Below are 27,858 nucleotides of genomic sequence, written 5' to 3' on the forward strand. Positions count from 1 at the left end.
GTTGTTAAACACCAAAAATTTCATTGGTAAATCATTTTTACACTTAAATCTCAAAATTGTGTTTGGGGATAACAGGATTGTTTGGATATTTGGAATTTTAGTAACTAAAACTCTTAATAGGAAAAAGTTATAATCTGTAACTTTTATATCAATATGTCACTTAAATGACAATTCCTCATTTGTAGTGCAAAGCCAGGTAAATGACAAATGTACTGAAAAAGTTTCTAAGATATATTTATGATATACTATTTGAAACATAAATGCTAGTGAAGTGTTACTTGGAGCTTTTATTTTAGCAGGAAAACCTAGTGCCTTGTTTTGAGCATTTGGTAACTAACAAGATTATCCAAAAAGTACACAGCATAATGTCTATAAGATACCTCAACAACCTTGACTTAATTGCTGTGGTAATTAACATTTATTAAGGGAAAGGACACTTCATCTTGATGCCAGCCTTGTGAATTTTTCTATGGATTATAGTTGGGGCATTTTGGGATAATTGATGGGGAAAAATGGTATAATCTACAACATGCCATGATAGCTATTTAGAAATTGAAAAATTGGTAAAGTGAAGCTATGAGCAGATTCTTAAAGACTGTAACTGCTATTTGTGTCTTGTAATTAGAAGCCTTACTTTTTTGTTAAGAGAAATAACAAAAGTTGTACTATTGTCTCAGCCTCCCCATAGAAACATAGACAAACAGATACAGATAAAAACAGCAAAAGGATTCATCATGAGGTATTATGCTAACTCAATGTAAGAAAAAACATAAAATTTTACGACTGGTGCTCCTTTTATTTCTTTTACAATAGGAATTATTTTGTTCATTAACTAAATGAAAATACCATATTTTTGACTTCAGTATTTCAAGTTAGCTAATTTTTTCACATTTACTTATCATCTATTTAAGCATTTCAGTAACGCCTGAGATTTTAACAAATTATACAATGCATGTTCTAGTTTTTAAAATATGGAATGCTCACAAATTGCATGTTATCTTGTGCAAGTGTCACGCCAATCCTTTCTGTCTCATTACAATTTTAGTGTATGTGCTGCTGAATTGAGCACTGATGCATATTCTTTAGTCATCTAGTTATTGTTTTAATCTAGAGATTAATTGTGCTAATCTATGTATTGTGTTAATCTACGTATTGTGTTAATCTACGTAAGATGATGAAAAAGAGTAATTTAACAGCTACATTTCCATCTCGGTCCAGAGTGTTATAAAAATTCAGAGATGAGCAAAACTTCGTGGTAATCAAATGAAAAGAAACACAAATAATTATGAAATAAATTCATTGGGGTTGTAAGTTGAACTTGACAAAAGGCATTCTCCTACATATGTATCATGTTCACTGAATATTTTATATTGAATACATTACTTTCACTAATTGATGGAATTATTCTATAGTAAGCTGCAAAAGCCCAGTTTCAATTAAAAATAATTATCTTTCTGTGCTTTAAACAGTGTAATTAAATAATGCTTTCCCTTTAATACAAAGTGTATACAAAAAGACCCTCTTTATGAAAGTAATGTGAGCCAAAACCAAAACCACAAATTAGCTGTCACCTCATACTCTTAGGATGGCTACATTTAAAATCCAAGTGTGACTGAGAATGTGGAGAAACGGGAACTCTTGTGGATTGGGGCAGAAGTATAAAATGGTGTAATCTCTAGGGAAAACTTTACAACAGTTCCTCAGAAAACTAAAAACAGGATTACATATGGATAAGCAATTTCACTCCTGAGTATATAACCAAAGGAATTGAAAGTGGTGTCTTGAAGAGATATTTGTATTCTCACAGTCATAGCAGCATCATTCACATGGATAAAAGCTGAAGCTAACCTGTTATGGAGTGAATTGTATCTACCTCTCCTAAAATGTATACCCAAAGATAACAGATATTTTGGAGGTCCAGCTTTCAATAATACTTAATTAAAGCAGAGGAATAGAGCTCTAATCCAATGAGACTGGTGCCGATGTTGAGAGAGAGATAGAGAATCCAGAGCCCCAGAACCACCTCCCTACAAAGTAAACCAAGACCACAAAGACACACAGTGAGGACAGAAGCCTCTAGAGAAAGAAGCCCTGACAACATCTTGACCATATACTTCCGGCTTCTAAAAGATAAATAAATAAAATAAGATAAAACTGACAAATAAATGTGTGTTTGTATAATCTAACCATTCCATACTACTTTATTGTAGTAAGTCTAGCTAATATATAACCCAAATGTCTACTATGGGATGAATGGGTAAGCAAAATACCATATATTCACACAGTGAAAAATTACTTTGCTTTACAAAAGAAGGAAATTCTGATTTATACTACAGTGTGGATTAACCTTGAGGATATTGTGCAAAGTGAAATAAGTCATTGGCAAGAAAGAAGTGTCATATTATTCCACTTATATGAACTACCTAAAGTTGTTAAACTCATAGAAACAGAGAGTAGTGATTATCAAAGTTTAATAGAAGGATAAAGGGGAGTTATTTATGTATGTGTAGAGAAAGTTCTGGAGATCACACAACAATATGAAAGTACTGAACTGTGGACTTTGAAATATTTGAAATGTTAAAGACTGTTATTTTTATTTGCCAAAGATCAAACAACTGAAAAAATAATTGCCTTATCAGTAGCATGTAATTGTGCTACTTAAAGATAACTCTCTAAAATATTTTTCACTTTCCTTCTGAAATTTAAAATTAAGTTAATAATTTACATCTTGGAATCAAAAGTACCTTAAGTAAAATGTAAATATCTACAGGAAGTCCACCCTGTCCAAATGCTCAAACTTCAAGGAAAGTCTAATGGGAAAAACATGAATGGTAATGGTAAATAATCCAAGATTGATCCAAATAAACAATACTTTTCAGTGGTTCTAAATCTGTCCAACACTGAAGCATCCTTCTCAATTCTTTTTGTTATATTTTATAATCTGTTGTACATTAAAAATAATAAGTTTATTTTTAGTTATAGCCATATAAATAGTAAATCAGATATAAACCTAATACAAAGTACTACACAGTACGTTTTAATTAAAACTACTATAAAATTCTCAGTAGACATTACAAACATGGAAAATATATTCTTTGAAGATCTATAGTTGATAAATTTAGCCAGATAGGAAAGATGTCATTCATTTTCAAATATTAGTGTTTCTTACATGTTAAGTTGCATTAGAGTCAAATAAAGAGTTTCTTAAAGCAAAATTTACTGGGCCAATCCCCATAATTTCTGGAGTGGCATCTGAAAAACTGTATTTCTGGTAGTATCTAAGAACTGCCTACGGTGCTGATAGGAAGGGATGTAATGAATAAGTTTTCAATCATGGGCATTGGAGCCTGTCCTATAGAACTAAAATATTAAATTCTTAGATATTTGTTTATTTACCATATATACACATAAATTTTATACAATTGCATTTAATAGAAATGAAATGAGGATGAAAGCAAAGTATCCACATGCAAGTTTTTGGATGTTTTCAAGTTAATACATTCTTTATATCATCTTAGTGATATAACTATATGCACATAAATGCACAAATCAGATCATCATCAGGATTTTTTTTGATTATCATGCTCCTATTCTGATCCGCTTTTCTCTGAATATTTTATAGTACCTCCTACCTCGTTAGAAGGTAGGAATATTGTCTTTATTCACATTTCCTCTTTTGCATAGTCATATATTATTCCTTATGGTTTCTAAATTCCTACCAAAGATAGCCCAAACAAATTATAAACTTTCTCTTTGAAAAGTTCTCATTCAGGAAAGAATCATTTTTAGTGAATGAAGTTCTGGCAACAGGCTCCCAGGAATATGTCTATCCTGTTCTATACTATCTCAGATTTGTCTCATCCCAGTGTGTGAAGACACACTTATGTATCATTTTCTCAAGAAAGGAGTCATGGTAGCCAGAGTTTTTAAAAATTTTCTATTTCTGGAGCCAAAATGAATTAACTGAAAATGTAGCAGGAGCACAACAGATGTCTCAGTGTAACAAGGTGTTCAATAATAGAGTTTAAAAGGACCTAAAAACCTCATGAGTCTTTCTTTTTTTCTTTTCTTTCCTTCTTTTTTCTTTTTTTAAAATTTATCTTGCAGAGGAAATTGAAGATCTGAGATATCTAAGCAGCTCTGTTCCGCACAGAGCACAGGTGAGACTAACATCCAAAACAAATGGCATTTCCATGATAAAGCAATGCATCCTGGTGATCCAGGTGAGAGCTAGAAAGGCAGTATAGCCCACAGACATGGTCACATCCCAGAAATCGGGAAATAATTAACATCGGGATACATACTTCTGTATGAGAATTGTGTCTTTTCTTTCATATTAACTAGATTTGCTAAACAGAGCTCAGAGAGTTGTAAAGTAAGATCTGATCAATGACCCTCAAAAAGTCATTTTTCAGAAGCAAGGCTTAAGACAATAAGTACCTTTGTTGGGGAACTGGAGGTACTATTCTTTCTTTTGAAGAATCATAGGAGATAAAGATAACAAAATAGATACATCTGTATGTTAAAGTGATAATTTTGAATTTCCTAGTATTATACCTGAGTAAAGTGAGATTATCATACTTCTTTAGATAAATAAGCTTCCATACATGCAACAGTTTATTTATATATAATATAATATGTGTGTTTGTAAGTGTATAACATAATATACATGAAGCATAAAATAATACATATAATATATGACATTATATGTAATATTTTTTTTTTGCATCAACTTACATACTACTACAACCCCCAATACTAACAGTCAAAGTACAAAAGCACTGAAAGAAAAGTTAGAATCATAGTTTAAAAACTATTCACACAACTTTATTACTAAGAAAGAATATGTGAGCCAAATGTTTTAGGAAAGTTACAAGCACAAAGTGTTTGAGGACTTTGGTAATTCTCTATTTTTCTTTATTTAGAGAGTACTTCTCAAATGAAAAATACTCAGAGAAATATCAATCACAAATTTTAGTATAATTTGATATACCACTTCTATGAATTTTGTGAGATAGGATTGTTAGCAAAGAAGGGAACAGATGAATGGAGAAATGTGTTTCCAAGCTTATCTCTCAAACTTGAAATCCATGATAAAATACATCTCAATGGCTCTCACAAAAAGGAGAGTCCTGCGTGGTAGAAGTTTTAATAAGGATTATTTTGGGGAAACAGGATAAACTAGAAGTAGAGAGGATGAAAATATTTTCTGTTCTTCATACCCAGGTAATTCATAGTAAAGAATTCTAAATGGTGATTCTTGTCTAAAATATTTGTTTGGGAGATTTCCTGTTAAATTTCTCCCCAGTTATCCAGTCATATCACCTAGCAACCCCTAATCATTAGAGAAAATGAGTTCCAAATGGGTTCCCAGGTGGGTTTATTATATACTACGTGCATCTTATGATTAGTATACAGCATGGAGATCTAGACTTACCTAAACACAAGGACAATAAATGTAAATTTCAGGGCTTTGAATTGTAAGACACACCCTTTAATTTTCTGACTCTGCCTATTGAGTTTGCAGTCTCTTATCATCTCAAGGATTAATCCATGTCTCTCTATTCTTATAAAAAGAGAAGGTGATGGAAGGAGAGTTTGCTGTTCTGATTTTTCAGTTTTTGTTTCCTGTTTCTGTTTTAATTTCTACATATATTCATATATCTATGTACCTGAAATTATATAATTATAATAAACATTATATGTACATATCACTCTCACCTTTTCTACCCTTGGGATGCCTTGGGATGGTTTATAAAGTTATCACAAATTATCCAGAAATAATGTCAGCAGTTTAAGCTATTAGTGACCTTTGTTCCCATATATTGCCCTTCACCTGTCTTTAGATATGCTTTTGAAAAACCAGATAGTGGGGAAAGGAATGACTAATTATTAATATGTCTAGTTTTCTCATTTAACAAATGCTTATTTTTTATGAATACATAGTATAAGATGTTAGGTACATAACTGTATAAAAAGTGAACAAAGCTCATATCCTAAGAAGAATGTGTTGTTTTTAACAGAGAAAGATAAATAAAAAAGTTAACATGAAAAATGTCAGGAAATTCCAGTCAAAAAGTATTTTGCTCTATGATTCCAATGGTATAGATTAAACTAGTGATTATGGTTCCAAAATGCTAAAATTTAAGATACTAGTTACCATTGACAATGGGTTTTTAGTGTCTTAGAAGAGGAAAAATGAGTTAAAATCACATATTTTACATCACAGTTTCTGTGGGTCAGAAGTCCAGACAATTATAGTGGACTTCTTTGTTTAGGAGAACATCAGGCTGCAATCAAGAGGTCAGCAGAGCGGAGTTTTCATCTGAAAGGTCAGCTGAAGAGTCTGCTTCCAAGCTCACTGGTGTCAGAAGTATTCAGTAATGACTGTTTTGGAGCTGAGGCAGTCAGCAGTGGCTTAGCATGTGAATTTCTCCACTGACACTTGAGAAGACAAAGAGGAAAGTGAAAAATATTACAAGACAGTCTTATACAACACAGTAAAATCAGTGACACTTACCCTGGCCATTTTATGCAATATAGTTATTATAAGAATCACATCTCATCACCTTTGCCATGTTCTATTAGTTATAAGTTAGCCAAATGTCTCAAAGAGGAGATGGATATACAATGTGGTGGACAAAAATGCTCTCCTTAGAAAGACAGCCTTTTCAACAAATGTCGCTGGGAAAAGTGGTTATGTCTGCAAGAGACTGAAACTAGATCCATGTCGATCACTCTGTACTAGTATCAACTCAAAATGGATCAAGGACCTTAATATCAGACCCCAAACTCTGAAGTTAGTACAGGAAGGAGCAGGAAACACTCGGGAACTAATAAGTATAAGCAAGGGCTTCCTCAATGGATTCCCAGCAGCTCAGCAACTAAGAGAAAGGATGGACAAATGGGACTTCATAAAACTAAAGAACTTCTGCACAACAAAAGAAATGGTCTCTAAACTGAAGGGATCACTCACAGCGTGGGAGAAATTATTTGCCAGCTATACATTAGACAAAGGACTGATAACCAGAATATACAGGGAACTTAAGAAGCTAAACTCTCCTAAAATCAATGAACCAATTAAGAAATAGACAACCGAATTAAAGAACTTTCTCAAAAGAAGAAATTCAAATGGCCAAAAAACACAGGAAAACATGCTTACCATCTCTAGCCATAAAGGAAATGCAAATCAAAGCCACACCTCACCCCTGCTAGAATAGCCATCATAAAAAACATCACCAACAACATGTGTTGGCGAGGATGTGGGGAAAAAAGAACCCTCGTGCACTGCTGGTGGGAATGCAAGCAGGTGCAACCACTCTGGAAAAAAATTTGGAAGCTTCTTAAAAATCTAAATATAGACCTGCCATATGATCCAGCAATCCCACTCCTGGGGATATAACCAAAGGAATGCAACACAGGTTACTCCATAGGCACTTGTATACCCATGTTTATTGAAGCACTATTCATAATAGCCAAGTTATGGAAACAACCAAGATGCCCCATTACTGATGAATGAATCAAGAAAATGTGGTATTTGTACACAATGGAATTTTACTCAGCCATGAAGAAGAATGAAATCTTATCATTTGCAGGTAAATGGATGGAACTGAAGAACATCATTCTGAGCAAGGTTAGCCAGGCTCAGAAGACCAAAAATCATATGTTCTCCCTCATATGTGGACTTTAGATCTAGAGCAAATGCAGCAAGGTGGTTGGACTTGGATCACATGACAAGGGGAGAGCACATATGAGAGATATAGGAATAGGTAGAAAACCCAAAACATGAAAGTGTTTGATGTCCCCACCCCAGAGGAACTAATACAGAAACCTTAAAGCAACAGAGGTTATTATGAGAAGGGGATCAGAACCATGTAAAGATCAGTTAGAGATGAATCAACTTGGGTTGTAACACATTTGTACATGAAAGCAATGCTAGGAATTGCTCTGTATAGCTATCCTTAACCCAACTAGCAAAAACGCTTTGTCTTCCTTATTATGCTTATGTCTTCTCTTCAACAAAATTAGAGATAAGGGCAGAACAGATTCTGTGTGGAAGTGAGGGGAGGAAGGGGGATAAAGGGTGGGGGAGGGGGGAGAAATGACCCAAACAATGTAGACACATGTGAATAAATGAATAATAAATAATTAAATAAATAAAATTAAAGGAAAAACCCTATAAAAAAGAAGAAAATGTTCTCCTTGATTTTTGTGGTATTTTCTATTATTTTATCTGAATATGAATATGTTATTATACATCCTTTAAAACAGATAAATAGATTCTTTTCAGTTTCTTTTAATATATCTTTTTTAAAGAAAAAAGTTTATGGCTTTGTTTTTTAAGTAAGTCTTTTTTATTGACATATAGCTCAGATATTCTGTTATGCAGTCATCATGAAAATCGGTCAATTTAGAACATTTTTACCATTCCCCACCAAAAAATAACGAATACCCACTAGCAGTAATTAGCCTTCCTCTACCATCCAGCCATAGGCAAATGTAGACCTACTTCCCAACACTATAGATTTGTTCATTCTAAAATTTCCATAAACATACAATTGTACATATATTAGCTATTAAGATTTGCTTCCTTCATTTAGCATATTTTCAAAGCTTATCTATGGTTTGGCATGTATCAATACATGAATCCTTTTTATGGCTGAATATTATGTTATTTGAACAATGGTATGTGTTTATACATTCATCAGTGTGAACTGCTTTCGATTTTAGCTATTAGAAAAATAATGCTATAACTATAGGTGTGCAAGTTTTTTTGTGGGGGCATATTTCCAATCTTCTGAGTCTATATGTAGTTCCTTTTGAGGAACTGTCAGATTTTATCTATTTTACATTTCCCCTAGTGTATAAGAGTTCTAATTCCTCCATATTTTTGCCAGAATTTGTTATTATCTACCTTTTTTATAGACATTCTAATTGATGCGAAGTGTTATCTCATTTAGTTTTTACTTACATTTTTCTGATAGCCAGTTACTGTTTTTAAAGGAATTGGATATGTTTGGTGAAAATACATAGAGTAATAGCCTTGTGATTTGACTACTTGTATGGAATATTGTAATTTAATAATTTATTTTAAAATCAATGTCATTGGTGCTGTACTCTTTTATATAAAGAGGAATAGAAAAAATACTGATCCTCCAATCCTTATCATACAGATACTTTTCTTCACTTTGTGTTCAAGTCTGCTTATCTCGCCTCTGCTGTGTGAATAGACTGGTGTACATGGAAGTCTTGGAGAGTTGTTGCCATTGTTCTCTATTCTAGTTGATGCTCCACAGAAACCAAGTTAAAAAGATGGGAGAGAAAGAACAATAAACTTACTAGAAATAATAAGGAAGGAAAACAATAGCTCTAACAATCTAGTATGAACTAGGAAAGGGAATTCCAAACAAAACACCACATGGCAGTTTAGTAATAGTCTGAACATCAAATCAGGAGAAAAGTAGCAGAATTTAGAGCACTGACAATTATTCAGCTTATCTATACACACTGAATTTAGATCCAGATATGAATCAATTAACATGAGAAATGCATGTAATCTACTGACCTCTGTAAGAATTTATTCAAAGTTATCTCCTTGTGACTGGAGATAACTCACATGGTCAAATAACCTGCTCAGCAAGTCTGAAGCCCTAAATTCAAACCCCAAACCACCAAAAAAAAAAAAAGCTATCTATAAGATTAAAGTCTCTGAAACTCTACCTCTTTGAGATAATTTTATTATTAGGTAAATGTGAGGAGAAATATCTTGCTGTTATATAAGGTACATAGGATAAGGAATATACAAATTTTCAGTTTGTGGCTTTGTTGGTGATGACTAAACATTTTGCTAATGAATCTTTCTTGGGGGGGACAGGCAGGGGTTGAACTTAGGGCCTTGTCCTTGCCAGGCAAGGGCTCTACCATTTGAACCATTCTGCCCATCCTGTTTTGTGTTGGGTATTTTTGAGATAGTCTCAAGAACTATTTGCCTGGACTGGCTTCCAACCATGATCCTCCTGATCTCTGCCTCTTGAGTAGCTGGGGTTAGCCACCAGCACCCAGAACTAATAAATCTTAAAAATAATGAAAATATCCAAAGTAATATCTCTCTCAAGCAGCCATTTAAACTGTGAAAAGATATCTGATCTCAGGAATACAGTTTTGACTTACTTGAGTCACAGTAAATGAAACAGGAGTTAGTGACTGACAATGTACAAAGAAAATCAAAGGATGGGAAAATAAAAGCCTTTCAGGGGATACCTTCTGGATGTCAGTAATATTATCATATCCTGAAATATGACATGCAATTAAAAAGGAAATAAAGTACTCATAATGGGGGAAAAGAATGACTCCTCTCTTTTTCTCCTTAATGCAAGGTTTTCTTTATATTTTATATGAAAATGAGATAAAAATAAAATCACATTTGTTTTATGATAAGTTTACTTATAATTTGTGAAAGAATTATTTCAAGATAGTCATTATAATCCTCATTTTCAAATCTTTCTGATCTATTATAACTTTGTAAAGACATAATTGTGGGCAGGTTTAATATGTATAATTTCCTCAAATATAATCTAAAATAGTTTTCAACTTCTTTGAACTTTAAATATGTACTTAGGCAAAGTTTTTAAAGTGTCACTTATTATATATATGAACAGTTCTTTGAAAAGCCAAAGGATATTTAGGAAACTGAGTTAGCATTATCTGATTGTGGACAGTTATTTTCCCTAGTTTGGAAGACTATGATATAAACCACAATAACAACTAAGAAAGCAGAGTTTCCTAATTTTTACTAAATAAAGCTGAGGGTAGGGAGAGTAATTTTGAAGGAAGTCACAGCTTATGGAGAGAGTTCATGGTATTCTCTACATGAATGTTAGCTAACTTCTGTGAAGATGAAGTTTCTGAGTTCTATGTTCCTAATTTAGAGAAAACAATGGTATCCTCTATGAATGTCATATTATCATGAATTCCTGCATCGCTTTGGGTAAATGCTTGTACAAAGCACTTTTCTTCTTGAAGTTAGTAATGGTACATATATAAATGCTCATCTTTTCATGTCTTTAGACAACTGCCTTTAGGCTATTCCTCGTAATCTTATTCTCCACAGAAGCTCAAGTTCTTGGTACCTATAAGGTCATAGTAAAGATTTGTTTTGCCAAATTGTTTTTTAGCCTGAAGGAAGATAAAATACACCAACTGTCATTACCAGAAGTAAAGATGGCTGTGAGGTGCAGTGTAAATCTTTGCTCAGCTAGATAGCAGTATTTTATGGATAAATAAGTACAAAAGCTCAAAACTTCCAGTGATATAGCAGAAGTATTTTCCTTGGAAATAATTTTTTTCATTTCATCATAGTCATTGATGGTGTTTACAAAACTGATAGAACTAGGATCATTCATTTTTCTACAAATATTTATTAGCCACCTTTTCTATGCCAGGCACCATTCAAGATGACACTGAAAATGCAGTTGGGAGTAAGAGAGAGAGTGACACTCTGAAGCAGTTTTCTTTTTATGTGGAAAGAGATCAGCTAAAGAGTAAGCAAATAAATATGCACATGAATGAGTAAATATATGGTAATACATTCAACAATTTATATATAGTAGTTTTATGGTAGAAAGTAGATATATAAAAGGGCTTCTATAAGAGAGAAATTAAAAATCTGGCATTGGAGCAAACATTGGAATGACAAGAAGAACAAATGCAGGATGACACTGTAATGTCTTGAATTAGAATGGTGACAGTAGAAATAGAAAACAGTATATAATTTTGTCTTAGGTTTCTTTTGCTAAAAGTTTCCTATCATTGCTGAGTGAGTAGATGACAAGTCTGAGGTCCAGATTTTGTTGGCTATTTTGTATAAACCATAATATCTTTTTGCATAAATTTCTATGTCAAAGCTAGTGCTCTAAAATAAGTAATTATCTTCTCTGTCAGAATAAGTATTCATACCTTTGAAATAAGGTGAATTTGGATGAGACAACTTCCCATGTCGAAAAGAGCAAAAGCAACCTGAGGGTTATCTAGGGCAATGCAATTAGTTCAATTGTTACATTGTATTTGTTGGAAGTTTCAGTTTTAGTGAATTTGTATGTGAACCTGAATATTTCTCAAAATACAATTTGTAACCCCAGGGGCTAGAGTTTTGGGTCCTGTAGTAGATTACCTAGAAATCCTAACATTGTCTAGCAATGCAAATCCTCTTTAAACTGGTGGTTTGAACATCTTACTGTTTGCCTCATTCATTAATGAGGAGAAAAGATTCCTAGCACATGTTCACTTCACAATGAGGGTAAGAATCATGATTTCTTTCTCTTTTTGAAATTATATCAATATGTGAGCCATTTGCCTCAAGTTTAGTCAGCAGAATCCATAGTTCCTCCCTTTCTGGCTGATTTGGATTAAGATAAAACAGAGAACTTTTTCAATCTATTGATTATTCTACCATATTGGCTGAAAATCTTGATTGTCTCATTTTTGTGTACATTCCAATTTCAAATTGATTCATAACAAAGACACCTAACTGCTTTTTTACCCCTTCCTTCAAACTACAATACTTTCTTCAGTCACCACTCATGTAATAATCAACTGTGCTTGTACATATGCAATATCAGAAAGATTAGTCACTTATGTGATTTATTGTAACAGAACTTGTTCTTCAGTGTCTCCTTTTTTATAGCACTTGCACCTGTTACTATACCCTAGCAAGACTCGCAGGCATTGTGTGTATGTTTTTCAGTTATTGACATTGTTTTATACCTTTCTGCTGTGTCCTCATAATGTCTAAGTAGCAAAGTGAAATATCTGAACCGTTCTCTTCTCATCACTTTGACATCATTGCTTTTCTCTCTTTATCATGTACCAGCCTCCCAATATTCTAACACTGGCTAAATACTATAATCATTTTCTTTACTCCTATCGAAAGAGGACTAATTCATATTTTAAAAACCAAAGCAAGCTCATGCAACCACTCAGAATCCAAATAATGTCTATACATTAATTTTTTTAAATCTCTTTTAATCTCTAGTTTTACCTACATTTACCTTTTCATTACTCCTTATTTGTTGAATGACTTAATGGAATGTGTTCAAGATTTAAGTTATCCTGTATATTTTCAGTCTTTTTGTCTTTTTTAAAAATTTTCTTCCTTGTGAATTCCTGTGGTTTGATGAACCATAGTACTGATCAACACCCTACGGGTGATTTTGATGCATTGATTGAAATATGAGCTAAATTCAAAATATCTAAACATAATAGACTAAACAGCTGCAAGCTTGGGGGCAAAAGACAGGATGTTTTAAGTAAGGCTTGAAAGAAGACTCTAGAAGCAAGGTTTTAAAGAATTGCAAGGAGTAAGGCCTTAAAGAATAAAGACAGAGAAAAGAAGCAATGAGGCTTGGGCATCTCCACCACAGTGCCCAACACATCTGATCCCACTTTCTACCTGACTGTCTATCCTATGTCTTTTCCAAATCTCCAGTTGCCCCCAGGTAAGCACAGTTAGGTTCAGTAATAACCAGAACAAGAGAGAAAGCTTGTTCTAACAAGGGAGGGATTGAGAAAACAGCACAATAGTCCATGGGGGTCACCTTGACATTTTAGACATGTGTATATCATGCTTTAATCAGATTAACCCCCCCACTACTTATTCTTTCTCTGTCACCCTGCTTCCCTATTAGTCAACAGATTACAGTACATTGTGTTGTATTATCTTTTGACATGATTGTTTTTAAATGTCAACAATGGTCAGAGATTATGTTAATACTTAGAATCTCTACATAGTTATGGAAAAGCACCACACTCAGAAGTTACCCTTTACTATATACTTTCTTTTCAAAGTTGTGCCACATGTTCTTTAATAATATGTTTTTGCTGTGGCTTGGATAAGGACTTCATTCTTGCTAGGCAAGTGCTCTACCACTTAAGCTATGCTTCCAGCCCTTTTTTTGCATCAGCTTATTTTTAGATATAGCCCCATGCTTTAGCTGATGGCTGGACTTGTTCTTTAATCCCCCTACCTCCACCTCCTAGGAGCTGGTATTACAGGCATGTTATTATATGCCTGGCTATTATAAGAAGGTTTTATATACAGTCATTACAGTAACATTCACTGAGTGACTATAATGTGCTGGACTTGTGGTTGATGTTGAAGAAAATGAGGAAAATGACAGAGACGTCCAAATTAAGAGACTCAGGAACTAAATGATTAGACAAAGCTTTACAAAACTGGCATCAGCATTCCAGGAGGAATCATAATATTTAGAGAAATTAAGTCTATATTTTCAAAGTCCTTGAAGGTTATTTTGGTATGGAGTTAGTATAAAGAATAAATGATTTTAAAATGTTTACAACAGTAAATTTTAATTCCAGTATCCACCAAAAAAATTTCATCAGTGTTTCTCATTTGGAGTCACTCTGATTAGTCATTAGACATCATTCTTCTTTCTTCTATTCTTCCAAAAAATACCCCAAAACTCCAGTGTTGTTCAGGTCACTAGAAAGTCATATTCTGAAGCTGCAAATGGAGCTTGTATAGACAGGCTTGCCAAGTGTGATTGACAAACAGCCTGGCTTTGAAGTATGCTTGCCTCCATTATTTGATTACTGAGCTGCAAAGAACTTCTACATTCACTTTTTTTTTCTTTTTGTTATTGTGTAGCTATTTCTTACCAGCAAAGTGTGTAGTATTACAATGTTTTAATTTTTGTTTGCTTTAAATTTGTTTCTATTGAAAATTCTTCTACAAGTTTGATGAAAAGTGACCTTTTATAATGCTTGCATCTTAATTCTCAGAATATGTTAGGTTACATGCAAAATAGAAATTAAGGTTGCTAATTAGGTGCCATTAAGAAAGGGAGCAGCTCTGAGATTACATAAAAGGATTCAATGTAGTCACAGAAGTTCTTAAATGCAGATGTAGTAGAAGAGTCAGCTCCAGAGTGCTGAGCAGTGTGAAATCCATGAACAGATATTGCTGGATTAGAAGGTGAAGGGAGCTATAATAAAGGAATGCGGAAAGCTTCTAGCAGCTGGAAAACACAAGGCATTGTGTTCTTTGCTGGATCCTCCAGAAAGGCACATGGTCCTGCAACACCTGATTTTAGACCAATAAGACCCATTTTAGACTTCTAACTTCCAGAGATACAGGATGGTAAGTTTGTGCTAACTCATTACAGCACCATATAGGATATCTATGTACTCCTCACATATTTAGGACTTTTAGTTTTGGAAAGCAAGTTCAAAAAAAATAAATTTTGCAATCACTTTTGTCATGAGGGCATGTAGCTTCCCAGGCTCATGAGCCTCAGAGTCTTGTGTCGATTTCTGGGCATTCCCCAGTTCAGATATAATCACATTGTGTGGTCATTCAAGCTATGACCTCTCCAGTACAAGCAGTCTAGTTTAATTCTGATTGATATTAGGTCAGATAAATTGTACCCATGCAGTGTATCAGGTTTTTATGTTGACTGGCACCTGAGCAAAAATTTTATGTCAGAAGTCTTGTTGGTCCATCATGCATAACTAATTGATGATAGTCATTATGAATATGCCAAGCAAAGGTATTACCCTACAAATATTTGCATTTTACCAAACTGGCTAGATAATTGTTTGTATGCTGTATTTCAAAATTTAAGAAATTAAACTAGCTTCCAGCTAACTTTGAACATTATGAAGTTAGAGAAAATTATCTGTGTTTAACAAGTAAGAAATTTAAGGAATGATGCACAGAACTGGCTCCTGGGTTTTGTTTTTCTGTTTCATTTTTGCCCATTATCTTTCAGAGTAAACTTCAAGTTTAATCACAGATCAAGGAAATGGAATCAAAGGAAAAGTACAAGATGATGCAAAATTCAGAGGTTAAACCTTATGGGAGTCCAGGCAAACTCTGGGTCAAGGTTTTTGACACCAGAGCTTCTTGTATTAACTGAAGTGGAACAAAGAAAAGTGCCTCATAGAGCTTTGTTTGGCAAATAAGGAAAAACTAGTGACACTTTTCCACAGAAACGAACAATTGCTCAACAACATTTAACAGATAATCTGTTTATTTTTTCCTATAAAATTTAAATACTTAAAAAAACAAGCTAACATTTTATTAAATTTCAACTGTTAATGCTTTCTTGATAATACCACAGTGGTATAAGTGCTCATTCTGCTTTAAGAAAACTTGACAATATTCTTTCTTGGAAATGTGCATTTTCTAAATTCCTGTGGGTCCCATATTACACCTTGTCTGCTCACAGTCAAAAGTGCTACATGTATGTTTTCCCCTATAGGGTCTATTTGCCCTGTCAAATTGAGATTTTCTGAGAAGAAATCTTTTTTTTTTTTTTCCTGAGGCCAATGCCGCTTTATTAGCGCCTTAATTTGGTGTTGCCTAATTCTGACAGCCCAGTGAATACCACCTTTTCAAAAGGGTGATTTTGTGGAGAGACCAGAGTTCAAAAGGTCCCAAGAGAGCGTCCAGGCACTTGTTCTGTGTACAACCTTCAGAGAGCCAAGAACGCACCCCTGTCCCCACATTCCTCTCTCTTCTTGTTTGACCTTCTGCTTCGTTAGTCTTTTCTTCTTGATAATTATTCAAGGGCTTTAGCTCACAGTAATCTATTTCTGTGCCGCTATGTATATGAGAAAACATCTTTCTGAAAATTTTCCTTTTCAAAATCAAAGCAGAGAGAAAGAACATGAAAGAGTTTGTGTTAGTTTTCTAGGAATGCCATAACAAAACATTATAGAATGAAAGACTTAACAAATAACTTTCTCACAATCCAAACCAAGATGTCAGCACAATATCTTCTGAGTCCTCTCTGCTTGGTCTCTAGACATCCATCACCTTCTTATCTTCACATTATCTGTTCTCTGTGACTGTGTTATACTCTCCTTTTCTGATAAGGACACTAGTCATTAGATTAGGTAGGAGCCCCAATGACCTCACTCAATCTTAATATTCTTTGTAAACACTCTATCTTTAGAAATAGTTATGTTATTGGGGAAGGACACAGATACTTCATAGCAGAGATCTTTCACAACAAGCCTCTGACATTTAGTTCTCCAATAAGATTTTAATTTTTTTTCTCTTGAGCTCTTCCTTTCTCTAAAAGAAACCTTTGTTTCTGTAGTTTAGAATAAACATAAAAGTTTGATTTGTATTGATTGCACTTGCAACCCAACATGTTAGGTTCCCGGCTTTATCTTCACTTTTTTGTTCATACTGTCTTTAATAGTGATGTTGACTTTTCCCACTAGAATGTTCAAAATATTTAGCAAAATATACATGTAATTTACTCAATGTTGAAAAAACGAGTCACATTAGAAGAATATTGAAGAGGATTTTTAATATAATACATTTTTAAGCTGAAAAATTCTACACTTTAAGTTGCTAGACTATCACAATGAATAAGGTCTATAGGGCAGGGAAATAACTTAGCCCAAAAGTAGTGATTTGTGAAAATGAAGGTACTGATTACCACATGCTTCCAAGTTTTAGTACAAATTAGACAGATCTCTTGGTTCTGTTAAGTACTTTAGTACCTTTTAAAATACAATTACCATGGAAATGGAAAAGAACATTCTTCTAGGGAATATTTTTGAAATAAAAAGCAGACATATGATACACCAAGTAATCATTATAAGTTACAAGTTTGGTTATTTTAATTTCTTTCCCTTTTAGACCAGAGTGTAGTTCTACAGAGAAACAGTTTTATGTTATAGAATAGATGCACTTTTAAATTGGGAAACTAATCTTTATTTCTGTCTTCATCTTCTTTCCTGTCATTTTCATTTGCTATATTCTGATTTATCGATTTATCTCAAATAGGAAAATTTTTTTGTTAGTCAGATTCTCTGACTTTTCTTGTAAGGTTATAAGACCTTACCTCAAAAATTTAGCATCTCTTTGCTTTTAGCAGAGCCCCCTTCTCCCTAGTTCCATTACCGTCAGCCTGTGTAGCCTCTGGGAGTCACACAGTCTCTCATTCGTTCATTGCTTCACAAGTAGGTCCTCAAGAGATGACATTACCATCATCCCATCACTATTGTGATTTGTCACAATAAGAGAAACAGGCTTCCTCTTTTGCAGTATTGTATTGCCATATGAAATAATTTTAAAGCAGTCACTACATTTAAGTTGAATAAAATGTTAAATTTTATATTATTGCCAGAATTTTACATTATTGTCAGAAAAATAAGCCATCATTTTTATAGCTTTCTAAATATTGTTTCCTTGTGAAAATAACCAATTTATTTTTCGGAGAGTTACTGTTATATAGGTTCCTGAATAAACACAAATGAAAAGGTGCTCCTTAGAAATCACTATGCTTCTTGTCTTCTGTGTTGCTCAACAGAGGTGTGGTAACATAAGTTCTGTTATCTTTTTAGCATTAAAGACCATTATATATTGACTGCCATAAGATAACAACTCCAGGAGTGTATAGGGTTTCTAACTTTTCAAGTAGGAAGACATTTTGCCACATGAAATCTTAAATAGATCTATATTTACCTATGTTTGCTTGCCAATCTGCCTACATATCTACCTCAGATTTACAGGATTATTTACATATTATTATAAACATGAGGTTATTCTGTTGGTGATCTCATTGGCACACTTTCATTCTCCTTCACTTCATTTTACTTTATAATATTTCAATTGTTTAGTGTATAAGGCTACTGGAATAATTTATAATTCCAGCAACTGACACTGTGCCTAAATTTCTGAGAAAATAACCATTGTCCTAAGGTAGTAGAAGTCAACTGGACAAAGTTGTAGAGTAAGGGGTGGTTACTCAGTAATCTTTTTCCCTCTCTTTGGGAACATAATGTGTTTTGCTATAAATTTTGCCTCCTTGAAACAAGTGTTGTGACCCATTTTACTCAGAAATGATTAAATTTATTTTCAGTTACTTAAATCACCACAAGTAAAAAAAATCTGTTAAAGATGATCCATTGTAAAAATATTTTCATTGTAAAAACCTAAGACAGTATAATTTAATTACCTCATCAATGGTAGGGAAACTTGAATTTGGGTGTCAAATATCTTTCTGTGCCTCCAAAATTAGGTCAACAGAAAGTTGTTTCTCTACCTGCCCATCACCCTGAACTACTTGTCTTCCTGCCTTTGTTATGTGTGTGTTGTGTGTGTGTATGCATATAACACAGTATATATATAACACAATAAAGAAAGACAAATGTAAATAATAAAAATAAATATAAATTATGTAAGAATAAAATAAATAAAATAAAATTATATTAATGTAATAAAATGCAATGCAATAAAAATTAATATACTATAAGTGTATATAAAAATATTACATAATACACATGTTACATATAACATGTATGATACAGCATGTAAATATAATAAATAAAATAAAACATTATATACATTGTACATATATATCATGCACACATATGTGCTACATATGTAAGTTTATTTTTACATAAAAATTTTTATTGCTCATGAAAATCTATGAAGCTTTAGGACAATAGTACTACAATGTTGCTATCTTAGGATTTCTGTCTCAAAGACATAAACACTTCCAAATGCCTATAAGTGACCTTCTCTTTTCAGTATCTCCTATTTACCTATTTACTCATCTGAGTTCAGCAGGAGTATAATTCCTGGCTAGTAATAGATAATAAAATATTTGATATGAATATGAATGGTTAGTAATTTATTTAAAAAATTCAAACAGCATTTCAAGGGTGAGTACTCTGTGATTTTTTTAAGTGCTCTTAATGGCGATTAATATAATGAAGTACTAATGAAATTCAACCACTCATTTGGAAAGCATAATGCTTCCTGAATAATTATTATTTTCATCTGTTAAAACTGCCTTTACCATTCACACCATTGGGACTCATGATACTCTTGGGAGGTGTAATTGATATTAGTTTTATTAAAGATTTTAACATGAAGACTGTCTACTCTTTTACTGTAAATTCTAAATAAATTTTGAGTGATTAGGTTACATAAAAGCCATTCATCATAAATTATGAAAATAAAATTCAAATCTGACTGAACAAATAAGACCATGAAGGCTGTGAAAGACCTAAATAAATATACAGATATATGCATGTATGTGTGTACACATGTGCATATACATGCACATATATGCATGTATAAAGTGTGTTTACATGTGTGGAACATGTATGCATTTAAGAATGCATGTATATTGGACTGGAATTTAAAAACCATTTAAAATTCAGTAAACTGAACTTTGCCAACTCACCTTTTTCAGAGTAAAATCATCTCATCATCTGAGCGGAATGTGATACTTTGTGTCAGATTGAGCCTTTGAAATTTTCAGCAAGAATGAGCAATAACTTTTATATGTAACAATCTATTTGAGGTCAAAGATAGCTCTAACTTTGGCTAGCAGTGTCTCAGATTTAAAATGTATGAACATCAGAAAAAATATTGGATTAGAAATTAAAGGAATATAAAAAACATGTCTTCTGAATCCAAAGAAAATCTTAACTCTAAAGGTATTTTGAAACTTAATTCCTTAAAAATTTGTACCAGGCAGTACTTTTCACTTTATGTATTGTTTACTACAAGTCCTTTCTAGCCTATAAGAACTGGGAAAAGAATGATGAACTTACATTTTTTTTAAAAAATTCTTAAACCAATCAATAAGTTCTGTTTGGTGGGTTCTTGTGTTCTATTATTCAGCTATCAAAAACATTTCTTAAGCAATTAGATAACAACTTTCTTCTGTATTGTATCAAACAAAAGATACAACTTAAAATGAATACTGGGAACTCATCCTGGAGTAGGCATTTTGAATATATGTTCAGCCTTTAAAAATTTGTGGACAAAATCTCCACAAGAATAGAATTATCTCCATTTTTCATGGGTAAGAAAACAGAACTTCAAAACCTTGATTTAATTTTAGCTCAGAGTTTGCAGTTGAAATGAAGTTGCCAGAGTATGGAATGCAGGATGATCAAGACCAAAGCCATTGTTCTTTCTCCTGATACATTTGATTCTGTATTTTTGTTAGAACATAATAACTCAGCAGGAATGTCATGAAAACAAATGGTTTCCTTTCTCATTATTCTTTCTAAAGGAATAATGTTTATTACTCTCCAATATGGCTTTTACTAAAAAACTTTTAACATAGATCTGATTTGACTTCCAAATATCATCATAATTTTAATGTACTTATTTAAAATCCATCTTAGAATAGTTTTTAGATTTACAGAGAAGTTTCGTAGATAGTACATGGTTTTCATATATCCCATTGTCAATTTCTGCTGTTGTCTAAACATTAATGTGGTACACATAAGTACAGCCAAAGAACCAATATGAATACACTATTATGGACATACTTTGTTTCAATTTTCTTAGTTTTTATTCACTGTTCTTTTCTCATCCAGAATACTGATTACATGTATTTGTGTTTCCCTAGGCTCCTCTTGGCCATGGCAGTTTCTGAAATTTCCATTTTTGTTTGTTTGTTTAATGATCTTGGTGGTTTTGAGTACAGATCAACTATTTGGCAAAATGTACCTCCACTGGACTTTCACTGCAGCTTTGGGCTTTTATTTTTTTTATGCTTTCATAACTTAGGATTTATTCACAATGTACGTGCAGGTGAAAGGATATACTAGAAGTTTAAAAATACAAACAACTTACAAGAAAATATCTTAAAACTGGAGCATGAGGTCCAAACATCAGAACCTGCCTAGCCTAGGACATAGAATTTTTATCTACGTTCTGATAAAAATTTGCTAAGAAAATGAAAGAAAAAAATGCTTTAAGCTTTGAAGTTATAAATTACCCTGTAATTACAAAAATAAAAAACTTCAATGAAGCATTTACATATTAAGGAAGTCTACATGACAGTGCTAAATTACAATTACAAAATCTATTCCAAACACTGGAAAAAATAGCTGAAGATACATATTTAAAAATTACCTTACACATACTTAAATAATCATTAGGATATTTTATTTAAACATAAGTGTATCTACTAAGGACATTCAAGGATCCAGGACAAACTCAAAATACCTTAGAAATATATTATGTGTAAGTTATAAATTATTAGAGTGTTTTCACATGGCTACTAAATACTGTGTACATGAAGGTTACAAGGACAAAACATAATTTTGAAGTTTTGAAGTTTTGGTTTTTTTCAAATATTTAATTGTTGTAATTAGGCTGGGGTTATGAGTTTCAGGAAAAATACTGCAGAAGTCACCTGCCATATTTATCACATCAGTATAAAACAATGTACTGTCATCATGACTCATCTCTGTTGATTTTGAACTTAGTCAACAGGCTTAAGTAGTGATTGCCAGCCTTTTCCACCTTATAGTTGCTTTTTATTCCATTCTTCCCCATTCATTATTATCCTCTTTGGAAAATAGTCACTTCACAGGCCATACTTAGAAGGTGGAAGTAGTGATTTTCCTTCTGGAATGCATAGTATCCACATAAAACTCTGAATTGCCCTATGTGAGATATTTGTCTTTACTGATAAGAGAACAGTTATATCTGTTATGTCTACAGTTTCTTTTCCTCTTGGCCTACTGCACCTTTTAAAACTACTACACTCAGTTCAAAAGTTTGAAGACATTATTCTCCCTGTATTCTTTTGTGAGGCTGTTGGATACATTTCTATTACAGGTAAATTGTTTCTTATTATGTGTTTTACATTCTCTATTCCATTGTGTGATTTCTCTACTTTCTAATTATTTTAATTATACACATTCCAGGTTCACTTTTTATGTTGTAATGTTTAATAGATAGTTAAGCAAACACTTATTAGTATATATCTTCAATCTCACACAAAATAGTTTTACTGTTCTACAAATTCCTCGATGTCTCCCCTGTTCAACTCCTTTGCTCCTTTTCTTCTTTGCCTGAATACTGGCAAGCACTTACAGCCCTGACAGTCTTGCCACTTCCAGAATGTCACATAATAAGAATCAAATGGCAAGAGATTTCTCTCCCTATTTTTTCACTTATCAATGCATACTTAAGGTGACTAAATATCCTTTTATGTATTGATAACTACTTTCTTTTTATTGTTGATATTATTTCTTTTTGTGACCATAATTAATTAATCTGCCTACCCATTAAATTATATCTTGGTTGCTTCAGGTCTGAGTGATTTTGAAAAAAAACCCTATACACATCCACATGAAGATTTTTGGAGCTATAAATTTTCAGATCAGTTGAGTAAATACCTAGTGGTGTGCTTTTTGGATATTTTAAGACTATGTATAGCTTTAGAAGAAACTAACAAACAGAATTCCAAAATGGCTATACCAGTTTGCATTTCCATAGCAACTGATTAAGATTTCCTTTTTCTCTGCATCCTTCCTAGCAACTGATTTTGTCTGATTAGGATTTTAGACATTCTAATGGGGTTTGGTGGTATCTCACTTCTGTTTTTCTTTGCAATTTCCTAATGAAAAATTATATTAAACATCTTTTATAAGCTTGTTTGCCATCTATGTATATTCAATAGTATTAATCTATACAGATATTTTATTCACTATTAATTGGGTTATTTGCTTTCTTATTGTTATATTTTTAAAGACTTCTTTATATATTATCAATATAAATCTTTTAGAAAATGTATTTTGTGGCTATTTTTCTAACTTTGAGCAGAAGATTTTAATTTTAATAAAGTCTAATTCATCACTTATCTTTCACAGATTTTGCTTTCAGTGTTGTATCTAAAAATTCATTGCTATACCCAATAGCAGATAAATTTTTTCCTGTTTTCTCCAGTTTTGGTAGGTTTCATTTTATGAATTGATGTCTGATATATTTTCAGAAATTTTTTGTGAAAGATATAAGATCTGTGTTTAGCTTCATTTTATTGTCTTTATATGCTTGTTTTTTTGATAAGTTCATCATTTGATCAATTGAAAAAATCAAATGACAATATTTATTTGCACTTATTTCTGAGTTCTCCAATATACCCAACTAATATATATGGCACAATTCTTGGATTTTCTGCTCTGTGTTTGTTTTGCTTTCATTCCCTTTGCATTTTCTTTTGGGAAGTATCATTAGCACGCTAATTGTTACCTCATGTTTCCAGCCTGCTAATGATGTCACCGAAGATATTCTTCATTTTGTAACACTGTTTGTGACTTTAGCATTTTCTGTGATTATATCTTACAACTTCCTCCTCTTGATTACATTAGCCTTCTTTTTTTTTTCATCTTGTCTATTCTTTTCCTTAGGATTCATTAACAACTTACAGTTATTTCAGGTTCCTTGTGGGTCATTCTATAACATATATCCATCCTCAAGAATCTAATTTGAGGCTTGCTTTGTTTCACAGTGTGCATTTTCTTAGATTTTTATGTAATTGTAATTTCTTGTTGCAATCTGGGGCATAATGTTAGAGGTGATGGAAACTAGTGAAAATGGGCTTTAGTTTTAGGTTATAAGATAATTGTTGTAGGAGGTGGGCTGTGTTTAATGGTTGTTGCAGCAACAGGGGTCAGAAGATTAAGAATTCCTTTAGCGTCCTATTTTCATTTTTACTTCATTATCACTCTGTTGTCCTTGGGGTTCCTAAGGCATAGTCTGAGTATTGTGGCTTTCACTACTACAATCAAGGTTCATTTTTCAGGGGAACTATGACCATGGCTGCAAAGTAAAGAGAAGGAGATTACTTTTATAATCTTATAATTAATCTTAACCATTTCTTGGACTTAGTCCTAGTACATGATTTTCACAAATGTTTTTGTTTCCTCTCATCTTCCCTACTCAGGTGAGACCTATGAGCTAGAGGGAGAGGAGATGTTCAAATGCTTTTTACCCAAGCGAGATTAGGCTCTGACCAGTGTTTTCCACTAAAAAGTATACCTTTATTATGCCTTAGTTGTTTAAAAATACTTGGGTCTTTCTTGGCATGTCATTGCAAGGGTCTGATTCAGTTTCTTGAGGTAAAACCTAAAAAATGTATGGATTCCTTTAAGACTGTGACCTTCATACATTTTTGACTCCCATATTAGTTCACATTCAACCTTTAGAAATTCATCAAATGACCATTGAAAGTTCATGAGAGTTTATGTATCACCACTTCTGTGGCAGAGTTCTAGGCAAGCTGATCTTGGCTATGGTTCTCTGAATTTACTTCACTTTCCAATTCTGGGGTGTGAGGTTGCCTTGCAGCTTCATTTCACTGTTGGGTGCAAGTGGATTTTAATTTGTTTATGTTTTGAGTAGTATCTTCCAAGCTCTTTACAGAACATAGATGAAATAGGAATTTTCTGTCCATACAGTTTTAATTGACTACTCTTAAATTCATTCATTTTCCAAACAAATAGTATTTTTTAACTTTACAAAATTATGAGACATTAATGTGTCCTGATCTAAAAGACAGACTATGTAGTCACACTTTAGATTTGATTCATTATACCCATACCTGGCAGATATCTAACATGAAGAAAAGAATCTTGCTTCCTAAGACTCAACTACCAATCTGTAAAATGAGTATAAGTCTATTTGTTATTCATAGGGTTATAAAAGATTCAATAAAGTATATGAATTATCTGACATTTAGTAAACTAAGCCCTAAACAAATACTCATTATTGATATTTGTTATTATTATTAGTTTTATTATATTCTCACTCAATGAAAACCATATTGACCCCTAATGTTTTGTGGGCTACCAGGCACTTCTGCAGCCTGTGGGCTGACAATTAGTTCTACCTGAAGTACTGTTTCAAAAGGTAACTGCATGAATAACTTCCTCATCTCCTTCAAAGCACATTTCAAACTTCTTCAATTTTTTTTTTCTTTGACAGCACTGGGGTTTGAATTCAGGGTCTCACACTTGCTAAGCAGGTGTTCTTACCACTTGAGCCATCCCACCAGTCCTCAACCTTCCTCAAATGTGATATTCTTATTGAAGCCTACCCTGCCAGACATATTTTAAACTGTAACCAAAGTTGGGCACTGGCCCACATCTATAATTCCAGCACTCAGGACATGAAAGCAGGAGAATTGAGAATTCCAGGCCAACCTGGGCAACATAAAGAGCTCTTTTCGCAAAAAATAAATAAGTAAATAAACAAAAACCCACAACCATAACCCATCATTCTTTATTAATCTTACTCTATTTTCCATAGCATTTATTTTCATCTAGCATTTAACATTATTTGTTCTATTATATTTATTTTCTTTTTACTCTCTCTTTACTTAAACTTCATGAGCATAGTCTGTTCATTGTAAATGTCTTTATATATTATTTAAGACAATATATGAATTATCATACTTGATAACTTATTGTTGAAGATTCAAATGCTGCTGAGCAATTGAATAAAAGCATTCATTTACACTACATGAGTATATGATATTGTGCTAGTTATTGAATTATCATAAATACAAAAATTTGGTGGTTTATGTTAATATCAATTTATTCTTTCATAGTTCTTGGTGCTAAATATCCCAAATCAACATTTTGTCAGGCTCATGTTCCTCTATAAGCTCTAGGTGAAATACTTCTTTTCCTTTTCTAGTTTCTGATACATCCAGGTGTTACTTGGTTTGAAGCTGTGTAACTAAAATCTCTGTGTCTGTCTTCAAATGACTTTCTCCTTTGTGTCTTTTCTGTGGTTTCTTATAATGGCATTTGTCATTTTAAATAAAATCCAAACAGCCAATCCCAGATGATCTCAACTCATGACCTTTAAAATGATCTCCTGATTAATATGGACTCTTTCCAAACAAGGTCACATTCAAAAGTTCTAGGTAACATGTCTTCTTTTTTTTTTTTTTTTTTGGAGGGGGGAAGCCCATTCTATCTAGTACAGATGGTGTATTTGGCATCATTTTTAAAGGCTTGTTGAATGCACATAGATATATTTGAAATAATTATTTTGCTATTCAAATCTGGTCTTTATGTCACAACCTGAATATTCTGAGAAGATTTTAGAAATGCAGAATTTCAGGACTTGTACTCATGTAATTAAATTCAATGTGAATCTTCAAAAGATCCTTAAGTGTTTCACATGCACATTAAAGTTTGAGAACTCCTGGTGTATAAGTGAGGAGAGCAGAAATTAGATAATACTTATACACTAAGGAGATATAGTGAATTTGAAAACAAAAGACAAATTGTACAAGCTTTATGAAAACAGGTAGTAGGCAATATACACAAATTTACAAAGTGAAGAAAGGTGGGCAGTTTAATGAACTCATATATGTGTGTAGGGGAAGCAAACTTTGGGCCAGTGAGATGTAGTTGCAGGAATAAGAGAGCCACCAAAACAACAACAACAAAATCTCAGAATACTTAACTCCAGACAAATGTGGACTAGATAAGGAAACTTCAAGTATGTCTTGGAAATAATGTTAAATTGTACACATTTTTCTGTGTTGTACCCTCAGAGTTTCTGATTTAGTTGGTGAGGGGTGAACTCCAGAGATTTCAATCCTAACATGTTCCTAGGTAGAATAGACTACTGGTCCAAGGACAATACTAGAGAACTTTTTATTCTGTTATCCAGAACTTATATGTTATACTAACAAAAAAGAAAAATGTGGCTAATTTCCTCGGGTTTTAAATTTTTTTAAGTGATTTCTTCTCTGATTTATTTTCACAAGTTAGGTCATAATAAGTTTATTTTCTACTAATAAGAGAAACGGATATTAGCAGAGAAATATTAGATGTGAAAGACCTGGGAAAACATAGTCATAACTTTCTTGAGAATTTCAGAAGTGCTTTCTGTCTTTCATTTAAGAAAACACTTTGTGCTTTGTCATGTGCTTAGTTGCTAATGTAAGAGACTTGTGACAGAGACCAAGTCTTGGAATATGCTCATAAGATGAATGTTACTGAGTACAAACTTAAATCATAGCCTAGTTTAGTTGAGAATAGCAG

General features: G+C 32.8%; 1 protein-coding gene and 1 non-coding gene across 3 annotated transcripts in view; one reads left to right on the forward strand and one right to left on the reverse strand.

Annotated features, from left to right (window-relative positions):
• The window catches only part of Znf804a (zinc finger protein 804A), a 395,234-nt gene that overhangs the window by 154,262 nt on the left and 213,114 nt on the right, over positions 1-27,858 (forward strand). The window lies entirely within an intron of this gene.
• On the reverse strand, positions 966-1,069 carry LOC141422875 (U6 spliceosomal RNA). Its single transcript, XR_012447579.1, has one exon. It is a non-coding gene; the product is annotated as a U6 spliceosomal RNA (small nuclear RNA).

This window comes from Castor canadensis, chromosome 4 (assembly GCF_047511655.1).
Source record: "Castor canadensis chromosome 4, mCasCan1.hap1v2, whole genome shotgun sequence".
NCBI lineage: Eukaryota > Metazoa > Chordata > Mammalia > Rodentia > Castoridae > Castor > Castor canadensis.